Genomic DNA, 27,416 nt, shown 5'->3' with positions numbered 1-27,416 from the left:
CGATAGCCATTGATCAGGAAGGGATCATGAGAGGCATCAACGATCTACACTTGAATAGAGCCATTAGGATTGACAGCAAGTACCTTATATGGGCCCATCCACTGTTGTTGAAGCTTGCCAGGAAACTTGCCAAATCTTGAATCATAGGCTAAGACAAGATTACCTTCTTTGAATTCCTTGTACTTGATGAAACTGTCATGATAGGCCTTGCATCGCACTTGAGTGGTTTCCATGCACTGTAGGGCCATCTACCGTATTTCATCTAGACATTCCAAGTGCAGGAGGCGACGTTGTAGTGACTCATCATCTCCCAAGCGTTCTTTAACCGCCACTCGCAAAGAGGGCAATTCCACCTCAACAAGGAAGATGACTTTTGTACCATACACTAGCTAGAAAGGAGTCTGTCATGTAGCTACCTTATGGGAGGTTTTGTATGCCCAAAGGGCCTCTGTAAGTCGATCCTCCATGTACGGCAATTGTTCTTGTCAGAATCGAGCAAAATATGCGATTGGTGACTTCAACTTGGCCATTAGCTCTGGGGTAATAGGGAGTGGACTTGCAATGGAGGATCTTATACAGCTCTGTCAGCTCCTCCATGATTTTGTTAAGGAAATGGGTACCTTTGTCACTTATCAGCTTGAGGGGATTGCCAAAACGGGTGATAATATTCTCGTACATGAACATGGCTACACTGTTACTATCGTCCAGCTTCAGGGATTTAGCTTCACATCACTTTGTGACATAATCCTTACATACTAAAATGTATCTATTCTGCTTCCATCTGGTGGATGGATCAATGGGACCCACAAAATCAATCCCCCACTTCTCGAATGGCTTTAGGGAAAAAATGGGTTGCAGTAGCATGGCACTTGTTTTGGTGGGTCTCCCCATTCCTCGCTGACAAACATCACATCTCTTGCAGTAGTCATATGCATTCTTGTGGAGGGTTGACCACTAATATTATGTCAACAAAGCCTTCCTGGTTATCGCTTCTTCTGCGAAGTGTCCACCACATGGTTCGTCATGGCATGCTTTCAATACTATGCCGATTTCATCCCATGCAACACATCTTCGCAGCACTTCATCTTTGCCTCTCTTGTATAGTGTATCGCTTAGTAAGGTGTAGGGGGCTGATTCTAACAGAAGCCTCTTCTTCTTAGGGCTTGAGATGCCATGAGGATAATGTTGAGTTGCCAAGAGATTGGCTATGTCTACATACCAGGGAGTAACTGTTTCAACTAGAAACAAAGAAGCATTAGGAAGGTCTGGATCATCATATTCCTCTTCTTCTGTTTGAGGGATCTGTGATAAATGATCGGCGAGGACATGGGAATAGCCAGGCTTAGTGACCACTTCAAAATTGAACTCTTGGAATAGGAGCAACCATGTCATCAGTCGTCCTTTAACATCTGCTTTGTTCATCAGGAAGGACAAGGCTTCATGATCCACGTAGAACTTAAAATGTGTTGATTATAGATAGTGTCAAAACTTCTCCAGTGCAAACACCATTGCCAAGCATTCAAGCTCTTTCACTATGTAGTTTCGTTCCCTATCGGTAATCTTCTGAATTGTATAATATATTGGCTGATCTAATTTAGAGGGGCCCTTTTGACATAGGACAGCACTTAGCTCTTCAACTAATGCATCTGTGTGCACATGGAACTCCTTCATCGAATCAGGAGGCTGCAAGATAGGTGCTTGGATAAGGCACTATTTCAGGGTGTTAAAGGATTCTTCACAGTCATCAGTCCAAAGGAAATCAACATCTTTCCTTAGGATCTTATGCAGAGGGGCTGCCTTGGTTGCGAAATGTGCAATAAATCTTCTATAATAGCCCACATGGCCAACAAATCCTCTCAATTGCTTGAGGTTTGTTGGTGTTGTCAAGGCGGTAATTTTCTCAATCTTTGTCGGGTCTGTTACAATCCCTTGTGCATAGACAATATGACCCAGAAGAACTCTTGATGAGATGCCAAAGACACACTTTTCGGGGTTGAGAGAAATCCCATACTCTCGGCATTTGTCAAAACATTGCTCTAGGTGTTCCTAGTACTCACGAATTAAGCTATAAACACAAAAGTCATCAAGATACACTCAATAAAATCATGAAGATGATTCTGGAAGGCAGCCATCATTACTCGTTGGAATGTGGTAGGAGCATTACAGAACCCAAATAGCATCACTCTATAGACATAGGTCCCCCATTGTGTGGTGAAGGTTGTTTTGGATTGGTCCTCTTCTACAAGTTGGACTTGGTTATATCTGCTAAATCCATCCAAGAGAAAATACAGCTCATGGCTTGCCATTGTGTCCAACAGTTGGTCTATAAAAGGGATAGGGAAATGATATTTCTTTGTCTTCAAATTGAGCTCTTGAAAGTCCACACATATTCGAAGTTTCCCATTCTTCTTGGGTACAACCACAATGGGTGAAATCCATTTAGTGTTAGCCACGTGATAAATAAACTCGGCTTCAAGAAGTTTCAATAATTCAGCCTTCACCAGTGTAGAATAATTAGGTTTCATACGCCTTTGTCTTTGCTTTACTGGTTTGGCATCAAGCTCTAGGTCAATGTGATGTTGGCATACTGTGGGATCAATCCCCTTTAGATCTTTATATGACCAAGAAAACATGTCTAAGTTCTCTTTGAGTAGGTCTCACAGGACCACTAGTTCTTCTTCTCAAAGATTGAGGCCCACTTTTAGGTGACGTTCAGTACTGTCAGTATCCAAGAACATCACTTGTCTTTCACCTTCCACTTTGCGGATAAATATCCCACCAATTGCTTTTGGATAGAGGTCTGACTCTTTCGAGGGAGTATTGTCCTTGTCTGTTGTTCCACTAGAACCAGCATCCTCCTTTTGAATAGAGGATTTGTTTGTCTGTTGAGGTTGCTGGAAGGGTATCAGAGTTTTGTTTTCTTGTGTGTGAGTGGTGATTTCTTTTGGACTTAGATATTCATCTTTAGAGGATGCGTCCAAGAATGTCACATAGCATGGACCTTCTAGAAGCCGAGGCTTTGATAGCTCTGGCTTTTGTTGGCAGGGGGCATCATCGTCATCTTTTCTCTAGACTGAACGGTTTGGGCGACAGGAGCTACTGGTGAACTTAATTTTTATGCTTTTAATCCATTGCTTATATAGATTCTACATACTTTGTGGTCCATTGGTCAACCCAAATGGAACCATGGTCATTCCATCCAACACCTTGAGATCTTCGGTCTCTGAGGTCTCTGTAGGGACATCAACAAGATCATCCACTATCAGAGAAAATTCTTCATCTAGACTTTCATAACCTACTTCGTTTTCCTCCTCATCATTTTCATAATCTTCCTCTAGAGGCTCTGTCTTTGCTTCTGTAGAGGCTTTGTAGGAGACGAACAGATCTTCTGCCTCTGCATCTACTTCTGCTTCTATTACAATCATTGTCTCTGTGATTGTCTCTGGTTCTGTCTCTGCTCTGTATCTACTCTGTCTCTGTTCTGTCTCTGTTATTGTCTCTATGACTACCATGTAACAGGGAGAATAGTACATCCATGCTTCTATTTCACTGTCAGAGGTGATTTCAGAAGTTAATTCAAGTTGAGGTAGGAGGTATTCTTCCATGGACAAGGACTTTCCTTCCCTTGGTAGTTGACTTATAGTGCCCACTGTTAGGGACTGTGCCTCTGCTTTCTTGGGAAAGATTTGTTTAACAGCCTCTTCATCTCCTAATGTACCATCTGTTATCTCATTGGAGGAGTCAGTTATGACTTTGATGGATGTGGATCCATTTCCTTTTTGCAATCCATACAATTTCAATACCACATTGTTGGGTCCTTTTCCTAGAGTTAGGGCTCCTTTGAACCAGTCCGTCCTGGCTCTCACTTCAAAAAGCCAAGGTCTTCCCAATAGCAGAGGGTTTGAGTTCCCATAAGAATTTGGTTTAACCACCAAATATGTCAACCAATAATCTCTTCCTACAAGGGTTGTTTTTACATATGGGAGGATGCCCAATGGTTTGATTCTGCTTTGGTCTGCCAATCTGATAAGCCACTGTGTAGGTTGAATTCCTTGCAACCCTAAGTCCTTCATTGTCACATCCGTCATTATGTTTACTGATGAGCCTCCATCAGTCAATGCATCTAAAATAAAGTACCCTTCAATCCATACACTAATCTCTGGGGTTCCACGATCTAGGAAGGCATTAGCCACATCTACTTCCTTTACAAGCTCTAGAACCTTATTGGTATTGGTCGTTGTTGAAGGAGCGATCCTTAGTCTAGGTCTTCTTATCAAGATTCTTTTGAATTTATTTTGGCAGCTGGAAGATAGCATTAGAAACTATTGGAATGTTAAGTTTGGTTTAAAAGTGTCTAGGTCTTTTATCAAATCATAATCTTTGGTAGGATCCAGTGGCTTCTCTAGCCTGTTGTTGGGGAATGGGGCTACACCCATTTTAATCTTTTCTTTTTCCTCTAACAATGGTAGCATCAGCATTCCTCTGTTTCTGGAAGTGCTTCTGTATCATCTATCTCTTGGACCTCTGGTCCTGGTTCTAAGACTATCTTTGTAACTCTCAGTGGCACTACAGTGCTCTGTACTGCATTGTTCTATCTTGTACTGCTCTATCCCTCTATTGATAGGTTGAACTTCACAGTCTTGGCAAGAGAATTATTTTCATTCTAAACAATTGGTTTGTTCTTCTTGGTGCACGTGATAGCGGCAACTTCCAACTCTACCAAATTGGAGGCAGGCTCTTGTACCTTCTGTTGGCTATCAGTGCCATTGGCCCTTACAGGGGCTGGACTTGGATAGTCCTTTGCAGTGTGGCATTCACCTTTGCATTGGTTGCATAAGGTCTTGTAATCCACAGATCGTCTAGGGTTTGGACAATTCGAGGAGATATGACCATTTTCTCCACACCTATAACATTCCACCTTTGATCTCTGACCACTACCAGGCTGTCGTCCTCTGTAACTTTGAGAGGGAAAACTCCTTGGACCAAAATTAGGACCAAATTTCCTATTCTTTGGTCCAATATCTTGTGTTGTCATTTTGGACTCTAACAAGTTAAATCTTGCATTTTCATCCTTCTGTCTTCGTTCATGCATCTCTTTCAGAGAGCAAATATCCTTTGTATAGTTCTTCTACAAACAATATGAACAGAAGGCTCCATGAATGGTTGGTTTTCGGGTACATTCAGTGGCTAAATGTCTTGCTTGATGACACTTTCCACACCATGTATTAGAGCGCATTACATCTCTTCCAGCTTCCGTAGGGTTGGTGGTATTCACCTTCAGCGTCTGTAGCTACTCTGTAATCACATCCATAACTCTTTCTTGATACTTGTAATTGAGTTGGATAAGTAGTCCTTCAGATTTTACCTATTGAAGTGCTTATAGTAGGGTTTTTGGGAAGCTTCTGTAATTACTGCATACACTAGTTGGTGGGTCGATCCAGAAGGTCCTTTGTTATGGTTCTAATTCAGAGCTCATGCTAAGACTTGGGGTTGTTGATTCCAGTTAGTAGGGTTCCACTGTTGTTGAGTCGCCATTGGAGGAACTGTTTGAGGCCACTGTTGTTGTGGTTGAATCATCATTTGAGGCAATGTCATCTGCATCGACCATAGTGGATTAGGTGCATTATATTGCGGCACTATTTGCATATGAGGATAGGGATAGTGAACTATCCCTAGGACTGCATTTGGTGGGTATACCATTCCTGGCATGGGAGGAGGTAAGACTCCTCTTCTTGGAGTCACTGATAGCCTTGCTTCAACTTCATCATACAATCTTGCACCTTCCATTAAAGCTTGCAGATTGACTGGTCTTCTCAATTCCACGAACTTGCAACTTCTAGTTGTAGGCCTCTGAGAAACACTCCTTTTTGAATGCCTTCATCCAAATGATGGTTAGTCCATCTCTTCAGGATGGATTCCATTCACGAGACATAAGCTTCTACTTTTTCTCTAGATTAGGTCTGACTTAGGTTCATGAACTCCTCTCACATCCACTCTTCAAAACCTTCACACCTTAATTTAGTGAGGAAGCCAACTTCAGATCATCCCAAGTGCCAAAAGTTCTTGCTGCTTGTCTCTCATACCACTGAAATGCTACGCCCTTGAAAGTGGCGGGGAATATTGCTAACCAATGCTAAGGGGTTTTGGCATTGTTAGCCACACATGCTACTAGGAATTCTGCTACATGAAGATCAGGGTCTTCATTGTACTCTCCCTTAAAAAATGGCAATGGGACTACATTTTCTAGTCTATTATCAACATTTCTAGGACAAATCTGACTAGGAAGGGGACCTTAAGTCGCCATGGAGACTTCTATAAAGAGTTCTTTTAGGGCGTCAAAGGAGGCTTCTACTGCAAGCTCGTTCTCAGCTTTGATTTTTGCCTTCTGTCTTCTCACGTACCTCTGGACTCGTTCTAACGCTTGCCACTTGATTGCGTCATTCATCAGAGGGTTGGCTCCAACCAGTTGGTTTGTACTCAATAGGATAGTATCAGAGAGGGCTTCAATATTTGGGGGATTCTTTGGCCAACATCTCCTCTACTTCCTTCTTTTCAACATCTCTAAATTCGGCTTTCAAACCACTACAGAGGGAGAGATATTTCATTCTGAAAGAATCAAAACTCATTCTTCTTAGGATCATTGTTGTGCCATCATAATAATGCCAGCTTCTGAGGGTTTCAACAGTATGTTGTGAAAAATACTCTGTCTACCAACTTCCAGTGGGTTGCTAGTTGGACAAATAGAAGATTGTCAGTGCACCAAGCATCCCACGTATCTTGCCGTTGAGCATCCACGAACAAATTCTAACTCTTTTCCTTCTTGTTTTCGTGAATCTTCATAGACCACGACTCCTAAAGCTTCTTCACAATCTCCCACTCGATGATGTCTGGAAACTTCTCAATGAATACCAAATCTTCCATGGATGTGTCATTCTCTCTGTTTCTACTCTTCAATTTGTTTCCAAACAAATTTTCACCAAGATGCAAGTTTCTACTACTTCAACAGGAAGAGGAAACAGTCCACCACATAGAGCATGTATCATGATGGTGATATGTTTCCGCCATCATGGGATGAACTTCTTGTGGAAATTGGCTTTGATGATGAGAATATCCAACTCATCAGTGGAAGAAAGAACTTTGCAAACATCCATTGAATTCTCCTCTTCTTGGCAATGCCATTTCCTTCATTTTCAGCCTCTTCTAATGCTTGTTAAAGGAAAGTTTCCCCGGCTGCGCACCAAAAATATGGAGCCCCAAGAGGAATACCAAGGAAAATACGATTCTACTAAAAAAAAATCTATCTTGTAACATCAACAAGCTTTTATTTTATTCTTTTGATGACCAGAAAAAAAAATCACATAGCATCATAGTAGATATCTCCCATGGATTTGATAGAATCAACCATAGTCTTCAACATCTTCATAGAATACATCAATATAACAAAGAATATAAATGAATACACCATTTTTGAATGAAAATCAATCACATAGTATTCATATTCAATGCCTTCATAGTTTTCTCTCTCAATCTCTCATATACAGTTACACTGTTTTGATAGAATTGACTATCTCTAGCCCTCTCTCTCTCTCTCTCTCTCTCTCTCTCTCAATAATACATCATCTTCTCACTACAATACTAAATAATGGCTCTCAATAATTCTTTTTAGGTTTTGGATGCACCTCCCAAGAGGTATGTTTGATGTGAAGAGGCACCAGAGCCACTACAGTGTCTCTTCACAACTCACTACTGTCACTGTCACTCGAGTCTTCTCTTCAGTCTTAAGCAGTTGCTTCTTCCATTTGTTTTAGCTCTTTTGAACTTATATTCATCCTTTCCAAAAGGTAGAAAACTTTTCCAAAGTCACATATACACTCTACAAAACACTTACAGAAGATCTATAGAACAATACAGAATAGGAACGGAGCAGATACAGAACAAATACAGAGCAGAGACAGAGGCTTTACAGAAGGTTTACAGAGGGTTATAGAAGGTCATCATAGAACATCAAATCCTCATAATTCATACTAAAACCATTCCAAAATATAAAAAACTATTCAATAAGCTCTCAAAATATTTCAACCTTCATCAATCATCAATCCATGCTTCATACAAAAGAAAATCAAAACAAAACAGAAGCTATATAGAAGGTATCAGAACCAATTAGAACCTCAAGAGAACCTATTAGAACATAACAAAGCTTCATATTTCCACTAAAAATCATCATAAGATTCCAAAATATAATCAATATCATCCAAAACACTCTCAAACACTTTCTTTAACAACCATACATCACTCTAAATCCATTAAAAATCAATCATTCAGACCTGAAAAACAACAAAAGTCAATCAAAAATTCAGTCTTTTTCCACTCTCAACACTTAGTTGGAGTAGATACTCTTTCACTAACAACCAAAACTATGAATGTAAAGTGATGCCCCTTTGCAAACACTACTTTATGAGAAGAGATAAGATAGAAGATGACATGAGTTAACACACACCCACATTGCTCTTAATATAGGAGAGAGGTAGGTGAGGTCCACAATCAATGGGTGACACTAGTTGTTGTAGCTGACCACCACTACTTCTAAGGGGATAAGATAGTCGACCCAATCAAAGCTTATCTTAGTTGTAGATAAAATACCATTGAATAGTTGGAACTATCAATGCAAAGTGATGTCTCCTTGCAAATGCCACTTTAGGAGAAAAGAAAAGCTAGAACAGGACATGAGTTTCCACATGCCCACATTGCCCTTAGTATAAGAGGGAGATAGGGGTGATGCACAATCAACGATTAATAGATATGAGTCGATAGGTCTCTTGGGTCTGTCCTAGGTGGCCACCAAAGTTCTTACTAGGTAAGGTACTTAATCCAATCACCACCCTTCTTACTTGTAGATAAACTTTTATTGAATAATTGCAATATCAATGCAAAGTGATGCCCCCTTGCAAAGGTAGCTTAGCTTTGCAATCAATAGGCAATAGGTATGAGCTGCTAGGTGTCTTATAGATAACTACCATGGGTTGTTAGTGCATAGGCTAGTTGAGCCAATCAAAGCTCAACTTAGCTATAATGGATATGCTTTCATTGAGCAACCAAAACCATGAATGAAAATTGATGCCCTCTTGCAAAGGCTACCTTATGAGAAAAGAGAAACTTGAAGATGACATGATTTAGCACACACCCATGTGGCTCTGAGTTAAAAGAGCCATAGGATAGATACACAATAAATTGGTGATAGGTATGAGTCGTTAGGTGACGTAAGTGATAGCCAAAAGTTTTTAGTGGATGATCCAATTGAGTCAACCAAAGCTTATATTAGTTGGAGATAAATTATGATTGAGCAATTTGAACTATCAATGCAAAGTGATGCACCCTTGCAAATACAACTTTAGGAGAAAGGAGGAACTAGACGATTACATGAGTTTGCATAGGTTCACATTGCTCTTAGTATAAGAGTAAGGTAGGTGAGATCGTTAATCAATGGGTGATAGATATGAGTCATTAGGGTTCATAGGTGACCACCAGAAGTTGTTAATCCTAGATGAGGTAGTTAAGCCAATCATAGCTTACCTTATCTATATATAAACTATCATTGAAGAACTGAAATTATCAATGCAAAGTGATGTCCCCTTGCAAGGTGACTTTGGGATAAAGCAAAAACTAAAGGATGAGATGAGTTTCCACAAGTTGACATTGCTTTTAGTATAGGATAAACGTAGGTGACATCCACAATCGATGGGTTATAGGTATGAGTCATTAGGTGTCACACTTTACCACCAGGATTGGATAAGTTAGTTGAGCCAATCCAAGCATACCTAAGTTAATCAAAGCTTAGTGGTAGTTGAACAATCAATGCAATGTGATGCCAGTTGCAAAGGCTACTTTAAGAGAAAAGGGAAACTAGAAGATGACATGAGCTTGCACAAGCATGCATTGTTCTTAGTATAAGAGTGAGGTAGATGAGATCCATAACTAGTGGGTCATAGATATAAGTTGTTCAGTGTTGTAGGTGACCATAACAAGTTGCTAGTGGATAAAGTAGTTGAGCCTATCAAATCTTACCTTAGTTATAGATAAACTATCATTCAAAAACTCAAACTATGAATGCAAAGTGATGCCACTAACAAAGGCTTCTTTAAGAGAAAAACAAAACTAGATGATGCCATGGGCCTGCACATGCCCACATTAATCCTCTTACTATAAGAGAGAGGTAGGCAAGATCAACAATCAATAGTGATAGGTATGAGTCATTAGGTATCGTAGGTGATGACCACAAGTTGTTAGTGGATAAGCTAGTTCAACCAATTCAAGGTTAGCTTAGTTGTAGATACACTATCATTGAACAAATGGAACTATCAATGCAAAATGATGTGCCTTGCAAAGGCTACTTTAGGAGAAAAGAGAAACTCGAAGATTACATGAGCTCTCATGGGTCCATATTACTCTTATTATAACAAAGAGGTAGGTGAGATGCACCATTAATGGTGATACTTATGAGTCGTAAGGTATCATAGGTGATGACAAAAAGTTGTTAGTGAATCCCTTAGATGTAGATAAACTATCATTGAACAATTTGAACTATGATGCCCCTTGCAAAGGTTATATTAGGAGAAAAGAGATGTAGAAGATGACATGAGTTTACACATGTCCATTTTGATCCTAGTAGAAGAGAGATATTGGTGACATTTGGGTGATAGATATGAGTTGCTAGGTTTTAAGGTGACCACCACAAGTTGTTATTGTATAAGGTGGTCGACCCAACCAAAGCTTATCTTAGTTGTAGAGAAGCTACCATTGAACAATTGGAACTATCACTGAAAAGTAATGCCTCCGCAAATGCCACTTTAAGAGAAAAGTGAACATGAAGATGATTGAGTTTGCACATGTCCACATTGCTCTTAGTACAAGAGAGAGATAGGTGAGATCTCGGGTAAGTTACTCATGAATATATGTGTGCATCACGTGGGTTCAAAATAAGGTATTTTCAAAATAAGATTCACGATTAATGGGTGATAGATATGAGTCTTTAGTTGTTATTGGATAAGGTAGTTAAGCCAATCATAGTTATCTTAGTTGTAGATTGCAACTATCAATGGAAAGTGATGCCTCCTTGCAAAGGCTACCTTTGGAAAAAAGAGAAACTAGAAGATGACATGAGTTTCCCCAAGCCCACATTGCATGTAGTATAATAGAGAGGTAGTTGAGCTTCAAAATCAACGGGCAATAGGTATGAGTTGTTAAGTGTCGTAGCTGACTACCATGGGTTGTTACTTGGATAAGCTACTTGAGTCAATCAAAGCTTAGCTTAGCTATAGTAGATAAGCTTTCATTGAACAACTAGAACTCTTAATGCAAAGTGATGCCCCCTTGCAAAGGCTACTTTATGAGAAAACAAAAATTGGAAGATGACATAAATTTGCATTGGCCCACGTCACTCTTAATATAAGAGAGTAGTAGGTGAGATCCACAATTAATGGATGATAGGTATGAGTTATTAGGTGTCATAGGCGATAATCGAAAATTAGTAATGGATAATCAAGTCGAGTCAATCAAAGCTTATATTAGTTGTATATAGACTATCATTGAAAATTTGAACTATCAATGCAAAGTGATGCAACCTTGCAATGGCTACTTTAGGAGAAAAGAGAAACTAGATGATAACATGAGTTTGCACAGACTCCATTGCTCTTAGTATAAGAGCAAGGTAGATGAGATCCACAATAAATGGGTGATAAATATGAGTCGTTAGGGTTCATAGGTGACCATGGGAGGTTGTAAGTGGATAAGATAGCTAAGTGGCCAATCATATCTTATCTTATTTGTAGATAAACTATCATTGAACAACTCAAACTACCAATGCAAAGTGATATCCCCTCGCAAGGCTGCTTTGAGATAAAGCAAAATCTAAAGGAAGATATGAGTTTCCACAAGCTAACATTGCTCTTAGTACACAAGAAATGTAGGTGAGATCCACAATTAATGGGTTATAAGTATGGGTTATTAGGTGTGATCGGTGACCACCAGGAGTTGTTAGTGGATAAGTTAGTTGAACCAACCAAAGGATTCCTATGTTATAGATGAACTATCATTGAACAACTTAAACTATCAATGCAAACCGATGCCCATTGTAAAGGCTACATTGGGAGAAAAGAGAAACTAGACGATGACATAAACTTCGATAGGCCAACATTATTCATGGTGTAATAGAGAGAAAGGTGAGATCCACAATCAATGGGTGGAGTTAGGTGTCATGGGTGACCACCATGAGTTGGTAGTGGTTAAGATTGATGAGCCAATCAAAGCTTGTCTTACTTATAAATAAACAATCATTGAGAAATCGAAACTATTAACTCACAGTAAAGCACTTTCCAAAGGTTACTTTAGGAGAAAAGGAAAACTATGAGAAGATTAGATGAGTTTGCACATGCTCACATTCCTCTACACAAATAGAGGCAGTGGAATGGGTGCCATCGTGAGAAAGAAATCCGAATTGAAAGCCATAGTTTCTAAAATGATAGAGAAACATTAATAACCTCATCCGAAATATCATCCATATTAGTGTTCTAATGCCAACGCAGGTCAGAATCCTATCTCATGTCCACATCCACATCTAGCGTGAACAAATTGTTTCCTTATTCACATTTCCGAGTAAATCAGGGATGAAAAAATAATGAGTGGGAACGTCGACCGGTTGATTGACACGCCTCTTCTCGTTTGAGAGATCCTCGTATATCGCGCGACTCTCAGACTCCCCCCCTCTCTCTCTCTGTGGGTGAAACACACAAGCACAATCAAACTTCCGGCAGGCTCCCGTTATCACAACGAATTATTGATCATGATCGACGCTCGCTGTAGCTGCTATCCCTGCAGGTACAAATCGATGGTTGTTTCACGTGCCACATAAGATCTTCCTTTGAACCTGCTGCATCTGCATGTCTCTATTTTTTTCCCGTCCACGTAGACTTATAGTACAGCCATAGACTTTTTCTTATTACAATGACAGATCGATTGGTGTGGTTATTAATCAGGACACAACGAGAAACTGGCTTAATCAGGGTAACGCTAGTCAAGCGTGTCCAGCCAGCCGAGACCAATAGGAATTACTGAAATCAATGCTTCAGCAGCATCTAAAAAGTTCAGGCCGCATGATGCAAAATTTTGTCACTGACTGTTCTGGGACAGCAGCATTAATACTGGCCACCGTATGGCAAAAAGATACATGACTCTCCAATCAAATCACTGCAACTGCATGGGATCACGTGGAACGGTGGAAGAATCTGACTCGAGCTAGGCATCGTCATCGGAGGAGTTGCTTGACATATGTGGAAAATCTCCGTAGTAGACAGTCAAGGCTTTTACTCGACCGTCGATGACGTGCTTCTTGACCTGCAATAATATATTAGATGACATTGATGCCAATCTTGATATACTAACTGGACTAGATTGTCTTACCAAAGTAAAGAACATGAGCTGTCGATGACAAAAGCAATATGGTTGAGGACTTAAATAAATGCATGGGAGGGTTTTGAAATTATTGCGCTGATAATTAGTACATGTATATGCACCTTGTACTTAAGGGCGGGAGTTGAAAGCCTTGCAAGACCAGCCAATTGTCCTTCATCAGTAGTTGGTGGAGCGTATAGAATGATTCGGGGGGCGATTCGAATCCCTACCTTGAACAAATCGAACCTGCAATTATAGTGTAGCCATAATTGCATATTGCTATTGTGATGCAGATATCCTTATCACAGTTTCACGGAAGAGCGATTACTGATAACTTCATATTCAAGCCCAGAATGAAAAGAATGCTCGATGATATGTAGCTAAGCAAGGATGAGAGTCTACCAGCTTCTTGTGCCCGTCATGGTCTCGATGTCATATGACCCGGAATCATCTTTATGATATCCTTCCCAAGGTGGAGAAAGAAAAAGAACATCCCCCTATAAATAAAGATCGACAACTTGTAGAAGTTACAAAAAGGGTAGGGTTCTTGGAGCATCTGTATTAAGGACCAAAGCTAAATAGAACATCCACCTTTTCTCTATGTAATGTTTTCTTACCACCTTCTCTCTCTACAAATAATGTTATCACATCATTGAATGCTTGAAATGTATATCATCTTATTAACAAACAATATAAGATCATCTTTCTGATTTGATACTGCAAGAGTTGGTTAACCATGAAACATCTACATATATAAGATTGTAGTACCTGAAGTGTTCGGTTTGCTGCTAGGTCATAGAAGTCCCCCTCTCTGAATTCTATACTTCCATCCACTCTAAAGTTCCTGGCATTACTTCGCGCAAGGTTCAATCTCTTCTTCTTTCTCTCCGTTGCAATCACCTTGCAACCTGTGGGCACGTAGCATGGACACGCATCCAAGGTCAATCATCATTTGATCCATAGAGGGTTGATGAGAGTCCGTAGAGGACCTTAAAGACCCATAATGGTTCGACTGAATTCATAACGAAATCTTGTGTAACACTTACCAGACCGTTCATAAGGACTACTTCACAATTAGCAAGACTAGCTGTTATTTGTAAGATTGATGGAACATTTTTAAGGAAGCTGGAAAAGCATCGCGATACGGTGTACTTACAGCTTGGCAAACTCGATAGTGTTGCCCCCGAAACCACAGAAACCATCGATGATGGTCTTGTAGCCTCTGCAATGGTTCGCCTGTTCCTGGGCGATGGCTTGAGGGATCACTAGGATGGCGTTCCCTGGATTGTCAACAATGAGGTCGGGGTATTTCTTATCGCATCGGCAATAGTACCTGATCGTTTCTTCTTCTTCTGCTTCTGATCTCAGACATCTTCTTCTTTCTGACCTCCGATATGACGAGTGTTCAGCTCTAATTTGTCCCAGACATTCTTTCTTTGTGCGGGTCCATTCTGGGAGGTCTTCCTTGACGGTCTTCTTCTCCAGCAGCTTCCATTGATGATCAGCTGGGTTCCTTTCATCATCATCTCCAGCTGCTATTTACCATGGTCGCCTTCCCCTGCAGCTTGTCGTCTTTGAGGGTCGTCATTAATACGGTTGATGCTGTCACTTCTTTGCATCTCATCTGCGTTTAATGACGTATTCCTGGCTAATTTGCGCAGTAAATAGAATGACAGATAACGCACAACGCAAAATATACTGATCATACAAGCAATGACATTCATGACAGTCGACGTGATGCTGTAAATGTCAAACGCTCCCATCGTGAAATCGACGTTCCATCAATCTGGACCCAAGGGAAGTGCATCTTGTTATATAGCGCCATGTAGAATCTAGAATGTAGTAGCCATCCGATGACAAATTTCGTATGCACGCCGCTCGATAATCAGCCCACAATTTCTAATATTAAAATTAGTGAGGATTTGCCAATCACAGGGTTGTGCTCCTCTTTTCCAGATTTCGTGTCTTTGCACGTGCGGAGAATCCAACATAAAACGACTACGCATTCGCCCAATGTATTATGTATGGTGATGCCGCTTGAGAGCTTAAAGCTAAGCTCCGATGTTTGTCATGTTAATTCTAGCTATTGTAATATCTAAGCTATGATGTTTGTCATCCTGATCCTAGCACTAAGATCACATGGTATCCGAGCTTACTTACGAGAGTGCATCACTTGTGTGAATTCTTCATTCGTAATGGAGGATGAAACTACAAGTTATCCTCTGATGATTCCGTACATTAACTCTCTTAGGACCATGAATTCATCACATAAGTTAAATTGCTATTTTATCTTACTATATCAATTGACTTGGTTCTTCATATTCTCACTAATAGTTCAATCAGTTTCTCATCTACTTTGAGTTATTGCCCTAGATATTACAAATAGATATATTCACTTCTCAACTAGCTTGGATGAACAACAATGTAGGCACGGAAAGAGAGAGAGAGAGAGAGAGAGAGAGAGAGAGAGCTCTCCCACTGTGACCAGGCTCCTAGGCATATCTAGGAGATCCTTGTACATCTGGTGTACCTACAAGGGTAGTATCTCTCGGAGTAGCACCTATAGGGGTGCTACCTGCGGACGGCTGAGAAAAAGCTGGAGTGACTGGAGTAGGCATCCCCACAGGTGTGATAAATCCTACGGGTGACGTAACTCCAATAAAATGACGAGATAGAGACACTGCTCGGTACCTCCACAGCAACCACTCAAGCCACGCTCTCTCGAACTGCCATGAGAGCGAGGAGTAGCACTTGTATCCGGAGCCGACCACAGGCTCACTGCATCCAAATCTCTGCAGGATCCCCCTGAACCACTCCTTCTGTCTGGCCCAAGTCTGGAGCGTCGACTCATCTACTGGAAATTGAAGCATCAAAGTGTGCCGAAGTAGATCGAAAAGAATGGCCTGCTGGTTGCCATCATTATTATCCGATGCTGGCTCCTCTACATACTCAGCTTTCGGTGGCCTCCACCCCTTGCAATATCGACCCCTCTATTTGCATACTATCCTCATCTATGCTCGGAACATCGCTTTGATCATATACTCTCACACTTTGGGGAGCTGAAGGTATAACGTACCACCATCGAGGTTGTCGCGTGTTTAGATAAAAAATTACATGTTCACAATCACATACAAGAGAGATTTAACTATTGTGACATGTATCATATGGTAATATAATTAAAAAACACATGAGTTCATGCACCTGTTCACAATTGGCCGACAACACAAATGTGTTGCGCAGAACCCATGCAAGATGCCGTGTGGGGGAGGGAGGATCCCCTCCCCTCACCTATAAAAATCTTGTGGGGGGGGGGGAGTGATGGGAGACAGAGCCACAATGCTCCCGTGGAGGAGGGCCCTACCGTAGAGATGGCCATATCACCGCCGAGACGTGAGAAAAGTCTCAAATAACAGCCGCCACAGGCTGTCGAAATTGTGTGAGGGAAGGACCTGAGATTCGTGAGGCTGAGGGTCGTGAGGGAGTGATCACGCATGGTGAAGGAAGAAGCCCTCGGCCTCCTCCGACTGGCATAATAGTGTCCTTTCCCCCCTATCGTTGCAAGAGGAATCTCTCCCCCCTCCGTGCTAGTGTGCAGTCGCACCCCTCCCCCCCTCTGCATTTACGGTAGAACAGGTCCCCCCCTCCAATGGACGTACTAGAGAGCTCCCCCTCCCCTTTATCGTCAAACCACAATGATCCTCCTGCTGCTAGCAATAACAGTGGTCCCTCCCCCCGGTGATCCGCATGAAGGTAATGGTTCCCCCCGTGATCCACGTGAAGGTAATGGTTCCTCCCGTGATCCGCGTGAAGGAAGTGGCTCCCCCCCCTCACGTGATCCGTGTGAAGGAGGAGAAATAAGAGAATTAAGGGGAAGAGAAGAGAGAGAAGAAGAGGAGAAGAGAAGGAAGAGAGGAGAAGGAGAAGGAAGAGAGGAGATGAAGACGGGGAAGCCTACAAGCCCTTCCTACCAATCACCCACAAGCTCCCCTAGCCCGGGCTTTGAAGAGAAGAAGGGGAAGCCTACAAGCCCTTCCCACCAATCACCCACAAGCTCCCCTAGCCCGGGCTTTGAAGAGAAGAAGGGGAAGCATACACACCCTTCCCACCAATCACCCACAAGGCCGGCCCTAGGATTTTTGGAAAGAAGAAGAAGAACTCTCAAGCCTCCATTTCCGCAAGGCCCATTCACAAGAACCCTTTTCCGAACCCCCTCTGTTTCGAAATAAAGAAGGCCCAAGCCTAAAACCCTAAGGCCTTCCATAAGCCAAATTTCGCAAGTCAGTACTTCTGTCAAGGATCCGTACTTCCAAGGGGAACTCTACGTATGGATATCTCACCGAGTCCACAAGTCCAGGTTTTCCTCCTATTTCTTGATTTACGTTGAAGTATTACAATCACGCATGGTTAATTCATGGAATTAGGATACACTTATGCTTGTAAAATCCACCTAGTTTGATGAGAAAGAATTACATTGGCTATTTCAAAAAGAAATAACTCACGATTAAAGATTAGTCATTTCTACTTTTCCAACGAAATGAACGAAATATGTCTATGCATTTTTAGCAAGTTGCTTTTGTATATTACAAAGTAACGAATTTAGAATAACTAATGACTATCATTACAAAGTCAAGATTATTGTTGTACACCTTCGATTGGGCATGGAAATATTAAAACATTGCATGTCACATTATTAGACAAATCCTTCTTCGTAATAATTCATTAAGAAAGTTGCTAACAATTGTAGGAAATTGCAAGGCATGGAAATGATTCTAGGTTGCATAAAGTAGGATTAACTCTAGTCAATTGGCATAAATCTCATTCAACTACGTAGTGGTTAGGAAAGATTGCGTAATTCTCAATCAACGTACAAATATTTCATTCAGAAATGAAGTTAGGAAAAGGTTGCATGGTTTGTTTAACATAAAACCTTAACAGCTTAGAAGCATAAGTTGTGAATGCATATCCTAGTAGAATCAATGGAAGTTATGCGAATTTTAACATGTGCTTGGTCTTAATAAGAGAAGTTAGGGATTACGAATCTAGAGGATATGAATCGCATGTTTACATGAATTATGATGTATTACTACTAGTTTTTCCCCTCTTCAATCAAGACAATATCTTTAGGAATAGTTTGTCATTATCATAAGACAAGTAAATTGGATTACCCAAGACACCTAAACCACAAAGGATTCGCTTAGAAATGATTAAATCGATACAATATACTCCAAGTGCTAACCAGGGTTTAGCACATTAAGGACTTCACCTAGTCGCACTTATTGCCAAGTCAAAGCTTTCATACCCTAAAAGTCCTGCCCACATTCACGAAATGTAGGGACAATAAGACATACCTGCAAGAAACGATCTAGGGTTTCTATCCTAAGGATCGCTCGTTAAAAAGATGAAACTCGGATTGAGTTGGAACCCTAGGACCGACGATGTTGGCCTAGTGCAATCGGGAATGGATTGGATATAAAGACACCCTAAACCCTATTTCCTATCTAATCAAGATTCCGTGATTAGAAGACGTCATGCGATGGGTGAAATAGTCCCATGAATTAGATGCAAAACTTGTGCAACAAGTTACAACGTCACATGATCTTGTGGTTTGATCACAAGAGAATGGTAAATTCATCGGAATGAGATTGGCAGATTCTTACGCAAGTTTATCTTGCAAGAGGAGAAATAATCATCGTAATATAGTACCTTTCTTGGGTAAAGTGACCAAGATACGAGGATTAGATATTTGCTTGGAAGCAAAAGACCAATTAGTAAATTGGAATAACATATCTACTGCTAATTGAACTTAAGGTATTGGTTAAATTGGGTTAGTAGGGTATCGGCCCTAACCCAAGGATATAGGATTAACAAAACAAACCCTTGGGGATCTTGCCAAGTCGTAATTGATCCTGGATCGAGTGCTGGATACATTCGGAGAGAAGGATTCACTCCTTAGAAATTGGCCAAGTAAACGACCACTGGAATTGAGTGTGCTTGTAATAGTTTAGAAAGCACTGTTTGCATTCTTTGCTCAAGGAACTAAAGGATGAAAAGATATCTAAAGCCTCAGGTTGAAGGCCTGAAGGGAGAGGCAGCTTCAGTTACCCCCGACTGCCTGCCTAACCCTAACCAAGGGGGTTATTGACAGCGCTGGGAACGTGGACCAAACCCACTGCGAGAGGTCTTTCCGTTGAGCTCTACTTGGAGCAGGAGGACGCTTGGGTGCCAAGAGGCTAACATGACTCGGGATTGGATCTCGAGGCCCGCATACTAGTCTACGGGCGGAAGCTTAGAATAGTGATCCCTGGCGGATTACTGGATAGCCTTCGGGTGGATTATGGACAGGCCTACGGGCGGAACTCCTTGTATTTCAAAGATAAAATGATGAAATGTAAAAAAAGAACTTGCTTGATATTGTTTTTCTATGTCACGTGATAAGATTATGTGAAGAAACCAGTGCTTAACAAGATTAATTAAAGAAGCTGATTGTTATATGTCAAATTAATATGTTAGATAATTACATAACTAAAACAAACCGAGGAAAGTGCGGAGGATGGACCATGGGTCCGTCCTACGGTTGGGTGGTCCCGGTTAGCCGGGAACTTTTCTCAAAAATCTCGAAGAACAGCAGGATGATCATCATCATCAAAACGAATAACGAGAGCGATGACCTAGAGTTACGTCTTATCCTATTTACGCTGTTTTAGGGAAACGGAATGGGACTATGCCTTATGGCAGAGAGGTTGAGCCTTGCATCCCTCTGGTTTTCCATTCTCCTTGAACCAAGTGCAGCATGAATCTGCTTCGGACCCGGCGTTTCTACATAAAGTAGTTCGCTCGGGTCTGACGCTAGTTGCTGTTAGCTAATGACCAAATCAGGAAAACCCTAATTCAGGTCGATCCTAAGTGGGAACGGCCAGGATACTTCCGCTACGTGGCAGACACGGGAAGACCTAAATCGCAAGTCCCATAACATTCCATGGGAATGCTGGGCGGAGCTTTCTAGACATACTTTTCGATGGATTGCTAAGACGTGTCTTGGATGATTCTAGTGGACACGTTACAGTTGGTATCAGAGCGAACCAACAAAAGACTTGTTTTTAAGAAATTTTAATAAGAAGAAGTAAAGCAAATGTTACTGTTCCAAACATTTCCTTACTTTCAATGCTGTCTTGCAGAATTATGAAGCATGGAACAGGTTCTTAGTATTCCGAGTCATGTTTATGACCGCGATGCATTCCACGGACTATCGACAAAGGGTTGAGATGATGAACATCCTAGACCGCATTTACAATCCATCGCCTGTGTACGTGAAACGGAGATGGAAGGGTGTTTCAAGGATCTATTACATAACTGCCTATCGACCTGCGTACCTTCAAATTAACTTGAAGAGAATCAAGTGGATGGAGGATTTGAAGATCGTGAAGCTATTCGTCCTTGTTGAGGCTCACACAAACGCGACCCTACAGGTCGGGGGTCGAAGGGTTAACCAGAATAAGTATGTGTACGGGGAAGTGATTCAAAGAATCCCTGCCGACCGAATCAAGGTTTTGGGACGTCATGAGAAGAATGGATATCAAAGGAAAAGATACCCTAATCTTCCAATGAACTAACGATTCCTGAAAATCGATGACCCCAATCCATACTACTACTCAGTTCCTGTAGCTAAATGCAACAACATCTTATTCTCCTCGAATTAATGTATCAACTTGTTCCATCGTCCCAAGAAATAATTGTACCTCGAAAGGGCTATGCTGATATGAATGGAATAATTTTTTTTTTCAAATCAACGATTGTCTTGACTGTGAATATTGATAAAGAAGTAAAGTGATTTGGTCACTTGGCTAAAGGAATACACGGACGTAGTTCCTGAAGAGTTAACAGAACTCCCGCTTCAAAGAGAAGTAGATCATGAGATCAAGCTAGTAATAGGAGCTGCGCTAATTGCGAAGAGACCCTATAGAATGTCTATACCTAAAGCAATAGAGCTGAAGGAACAACTCAAGCAACTGCTAGATCAGGGCTACATCCATCCTAGCACTTCACCATGGGAAGCACCTGTACTATTCCAGAAAAAGAAAGATGGAACACTTGGGCTATGTATTGATTACAGAGGGTTGAATCAATCAACAGTCAAGAACAAATATCATATTCCTAGAATAGATGAGCTTCTTGATAGTCTTCAGGGTGCAAAGATCTTCTCCAAGATTATCTTAAGTCTGGTTACTATCAGATAAGAATCAAGGAAGAAGATATCCCAAAGACGACCTTCAACACTAGATATGGACACTTTGAGTTTTAGTTATGTCATTAGGGCTTACGAATGCACCTGCCACCTTCAATAGGTTAATGCAGGATATCTTTAGACCATATCTTGATAACTTCGTACTCGTCTTCTTTGATGACACTCTGGTCTATTCCAAACAGGTAGGAGATCATGAACCCCAACTTCAGATTTTCCTTGAGACAAGGAGGTCACACAAGCTGTATGCTAAGATGACGAAATGTGCATTCCTCAAACATCAGATTGGTTATCTAGGATTCATCATATCAGTAGAAGAATCTCAGTGGAGCCGGCCTAAGTCATAAATGTTCTAGGATGGCCAAATACCAACAACTTTCAAAGAAATACGCAGCTTTCTTGGATTGACAAGATGGTATAGGGCCTTCATAAAAAACTATGCTTTGATTGCAGCACCTTTGACAGACTTACTGAAGAAGCAAACGTCCATTGCATGGTCAACTACCGAACAAACTAGCTTTGATAGGTTGATTGAAGCAAAGTTTGGTATCAGTACCAATCCTAAAACTTCTAGACCACAATAAGGAGTTTGAGGTAGTAACTGATACTAGCATGCTTGCCTTAGGATGTGTGCTCATGTAGGAAAGTCATCCTATAGCATAATCCTCAAGAAACTGAAGAGCCATGAGAAGCATTATGCTACCCATGATCTTGAACTTTTAGTTGTCAAGCTTTGGAGACACTACCTGCTGGGTAACAAGTTTACACTAGTGACTGATCATAAAAGTCTCAAGTGGAACTTTACCTAGAACAAGCTCAACATGAGGCAATGCCAATGGATTGAAGTGCTGGAGGAGTATGACCTTGAAATCAAATACCGACCTGAAAAGGAGAATGTAGTTGCTGATGCACTCAGTCGCAAGGCATTCCTTAATTCTCTAATCTTGCAAAATCCATCAATAGCTAGATCTCTAGCCACAAAGGTGTCCATGCCAAACAAACCCAATACTTGAGCTAGCTAGAAAGGAAGGATGTCACGATCCAGCCTATCAAAAGATGCTAAGGGAAATCTCTATCAAGGACCATGAATAAAAGCTACAGGCTGAGTATCATGAATTCTTTGTCAATAGTGGACTTGTCTACTATAGAATGAGAGCATGTATACCGGCAAGCCAGTCACTTAAGCAGAAGATATTGTACGACGCTCATGATTGCCCTTTCGCAGAATATCCTGGCTATGCTAAGACTCTTAATGCAGTTAGGAAGAGCTACCATTGGGAGAGGCTTAAAGGTGACGTTCTCAAATATGTCACTAAGTGTTTGCCTTGCCAACGTATCAAAGCCAAACATGTCATGATGCCAGGGAAACTACAACTGCTTGACATTCCCCAAATGAAATGGGAATTCATCAATATGGATTTTGTTGTGGGCCTACCCCAAGTCCAAGGAGGATACAATTCCATTATGGTTGACATGCTTATCAAGATTGCACACCTTATTCCAGTAAAGACAAATTATAAAGCCTCCGACATTGCGAGATTGTTTATCAAGGAGATATTCAAGCTACATGGGTTACCTAGAAGAATCATTAGTGATCGAGATTCTCTCTTCACATCACACTTCTGAAGAGATATCTTTGAAGCTATTGGGACTCAACTCTGCTTTCGCACCACCTACCATCCCCAAACGGATGGCCAAACAGAGCGAGTAAATCAAGTCATCGAGGATATGCTTAGGGCATACTGCTGTCGAGAGCCTAAGAGGTGGATTCAATACTTGCCTTTCGTTGAATTTTCCTACAATGCTTCTTACCAACAAAGCATTCAGATGACCCCTTTTCAAGCATTGAATGGTCATGACTATCGAAGTCCCCTAAACTTCTTAGATCCAACCTTGAGGGTTGAAGCTTCAAGGCAGATGTTGGAAGAAATGGATGACCAAATAAAGTCAAGAAGACAGGACATCCAATCCGCCAAGGATGGACAAAAGGCATACGTGGACTTGAAGCAACAAGATAGAATCTTCGAGGAAGGAGACATGGTCTTCATTCGCGTACGACCACAGAAGAGTTCTCTATCCTTAGGAGATTGCAAGAAGCTAAGTCCAAGATACTGTTGACCATACAAGATCCTCAAGTGCCTGGGACCTAATGCTTATAGACTACAACTCCCAGAGAACCTAAAGGTTCATAATATATTCCATATCAGCCTATTGAAGAAGTATGCACCTAATCCTAACCATGTACTCAATGACCAACAAGTTCTAATGCCTAGTCGAGGAGTCCTTGAACTAAGGCCTGAAAAAATTTTAGATGTTAGGGAGAGACAACTGAGATCCAGAACCTTGAGAGAATACCTCGTCCAATGGAAAGATTATCCCGAGGAGGATGCCACTTGGATAGAGGAGGGAACTCTCAACCATCAATATTCCCAGTTTATCTCGAGATGAGGACATCTGGATTCCTCCAAGGGGGAGAGAATGTAACAATTATGATCTCAGAACCCCACTTCTCACGAGAACCTCCTCTTACAAAAAAATTTTTAAAAAAAAAATCCAAATGGTTAAATTGTTAGTATTATGGAAAAAAAATTATTCCCTCCTTCCCCCAGCCGACTGTCGTGCTGGGGGAAAGGGAGGGAAGGTAGGATGACTAAGCATCCGTGTTGGATGCCTGAGGGGGGGTGAACCCATGCAAGATGCCATGTGGGGGAGGAAGGATCCCCTCCCCTCACCTATATAAATCTTCTGGGGGGGGGAGTGATGGGAGAGAGAGCCACAATGCTCCCGTGGAGGAGGGCCCTGCCGTGGAGATGGCCATATCGCCACCGAGACGTGAGAAAAGTCGCGAATAACAGCCGCCACAGGCTGTCGAAATTGTGTGAGGGAAGGACCTGAGATTCATGAGGCTGAGGGTCGTGAGGGAGTGATCAGGCATGGTGAAGGAAGAAGCCCTCGGCCTCCTCCGACTGGCATAATAGTGTCCTTTCCCCCGTGTCGCTGCAAGAGGAATCTCTCCCCCCTCCATGCTAGTATGCAGTCGCACCCCTCCCCCCTCTGCGTTTACGGTAGAACAGGTCCCCCCCTCTAATGGACGTAGTAGAGAGCTCCGCCTCCCCTTTATCATCAAACCACAATGACCCCCCTGCTGCTGGCAATAACAGTGGTCCCTCCCCCCCGGTGATCCGCATGAAGGTAATGGTTCCCCCCGTGATCCACGTGAAGGTAATGGTTCCCCCCGTGATCTGCGTGAAGGGCAGTGGCTCCCCCCCACGTGATCCGCCTGAAGGAGGAGAAATAAGAGAATTAAGGGGAAGAGAAGAGAGAGAAGAAGAGGAGAAGAGAAGGAAGAGAGGAGAAGGAGAAGGAAGAGAGGAGATGAAGACGGGGAAGCCTACAAGCCCTTCCTACCAATCACCCACGAGCTCCCCTGGCCCGGGCTTTGAAGAGAAGAAGGGGAAGCCTACAAGCCCTTCCCACCAATCACCCACAAGCTCCCCTAGCCCGGGCTTTGAAGAGAAGAAGGGGATTTCTACAAGCTCTTCCCACCAATCACCCACAAGGCTGGCCCTAGGATTTTTGGAAAGGAGAAGAAGAACTCTCAAGCCTCCATTTCCGCAAGGCCCATTCATAAGAACCCTTTTCCGAACCCTCTCTTTTTCGAAATAAAGAAGGCCCAATCCTAAAACCCTAAGGCCTTCCATAAGCCAAATTTCGCAAGTCAGTACTTCTGTCAAGGATCCGTACTTCCAAGGGTATCTCCGCATATGGATATCTCACCGAGCCCACAAGTCCAGGTTTTCTTCCTATTTTTTGATTTACGTTGAAGTATTACAATCACGCATGGTTAATTCATGGAATTAGGATACACTTATGCTTGTCAAATCCACCTAGTTTGATGAGAAAGAATTACATTGGCTATTTCAAAAAGAAATAACTCACGATTAAAGATTGGTCATTTGTAATTTTTCAACGAAATGAACGAAATATGTCTATGCATTTTTAGCAAGTTGCTTTTGTATATTACAAAGTAACGAATTTAGAATAACTAATGACTATCATTACAAAGTCAAGATTATTGTTGTACACCTTCGATTGGGCATGGAAAGATTAAAACATTGCATGTCACATTATTACACAAATCCTTCTTCGTAATAATTCATTAAGAAAGTTGCTAACAATTGTAGGAAATTGCAACGCATGGAAATGATTCTAGGTTGCATAAAGTAGGATTAACTCTAGTCAATTGGCATAAATCTCATTCAACTACGTAGTGGTTAGGAAAGATTGCGTAATTCTCAATCAACGTACAAATATTTCATTCAGAAATGAAGTTAGGAAAAGGTTGCATGGTTTGTTTAACATGAAATCTTAAAAGCTAAGAAGCATAAGTTGTGAATGCATATCCTAGTAGAATCAATGGAAGTTATGCAAATTTTAACATGTGCTTGGTCTTAATAAGAAAAGTTAGGGATTACGAATCTAGAGGATATGAATCGCATGTTTACATGAATTATGATGTATTACTACTAGTTTTTCCCCTCTTCGATCAAGACAATATCTTTAGGAATAGTTCCTCATTATCATAAGACAAGTAAATTGGATTACCCAAGACACCTAAACCACAAAGGATTCGCTTAGAAATGATTAAATCGATACAATATACTCCAAGTGCTAACTAGGGTTTAGCACGTTAAGGACTTCACCTAGTCGCACTTATTGCCAAGTCGAAACTTTCATACCCTAAAAGTCCTGCCCACATTCACGGAATGTAGGGACAATAAGACATACCTGCAAGAAACGATCTAGGTTTTCTATCCTAAGGATCACTCGTTAAAAAGATGAAACTCGGATTGAGTTGGAACCCTAGGACCAACGATGTCGGCCTAGTGCAATCGGGAATGGATTGGATATAAAGACACCCTAAACCCTGTTTTCTATCTAATCAAGATTCTGTGATTAGAAGACGTCATGCGATGGGTGAAATAGTCCCATGAATTAGATGCAAAACTTGTGCAACAAGTTACAACGTCACATGATCTTGTGGTTTGATCACAAGAGAATGGTAAATTCATCGGAATGAGATTGGTAGATTCTTACGCAAGTTTATCTTGCAAGAGGAGAAATAATCATCGTAATATAGTACCTTTCTTGGGTAAAGTAACCAAGATACGAGGATTAGATATTTGCTTGGAAGCAAAAGACCAATTAGTAAATTGGAATAACATATCTACTGCTAATTGAACTTAAGGTATTGGTTAAATTGGGTTAGTAGGGTACGGCCCTAACCCAAGGATATAGGGTTAACAGAACAAACCCTTGGGGATCTTGCCAAGTCGCAATTGATCCTGGATTGAGTGCTGGATACATTCCGAGAGAAGGATTCACTCCTTAGAAATTTGCCAAATAAATGACCACTGGAATTGATTGTGCTTGTAATAGTTTAGAAAGCACAGTTTGCATTGTTTGCTCAAGGAACTAAAGGATGAAAAGATATCTAAAGCTTCAGGTTGAAGGCCTGAGGGGAGAGGCAGCTTCAGTTACCCCCGACTGCCTGCCTGACCCTAACCAAGGGGGTTGTTGACCGCGCCGGGAACGTGGACCAAACCTGCCGCGAGAGGTCTTTCCGTTGAGCTCTACTTGGAGCAGGAGGGTTCTTGGGTGCCAGGGGGGCTCTGGCCGTAAATCCCTCACCTTCTGGGTCCTGCACAAGAGGCTAACGTGACTCGGGATCGGA

The sequence above is a fragment of the Lygodium microphyllum genome, chromosome 14 (genome assembly GCF_053477565.2).
Source record: "Lygodium microphyllum isolate KBCC chromosome 14, Lygodium_microphyllum_v1.1.10, whole genome shotgun sequence".
Classification (NCBI taxonomy): domain Eukaryota; kingdom Viridiplantae; phylum Streptophyta; class Polypodiopsida; order Schizaeales; family Lygodiaceae; genus Lygodium; species Lygodium microphyllum.
The sequence above is the reverse complement of the archived record's forward strand: the minus strand, read 5'-3'. Positions refer to the sequence as shown.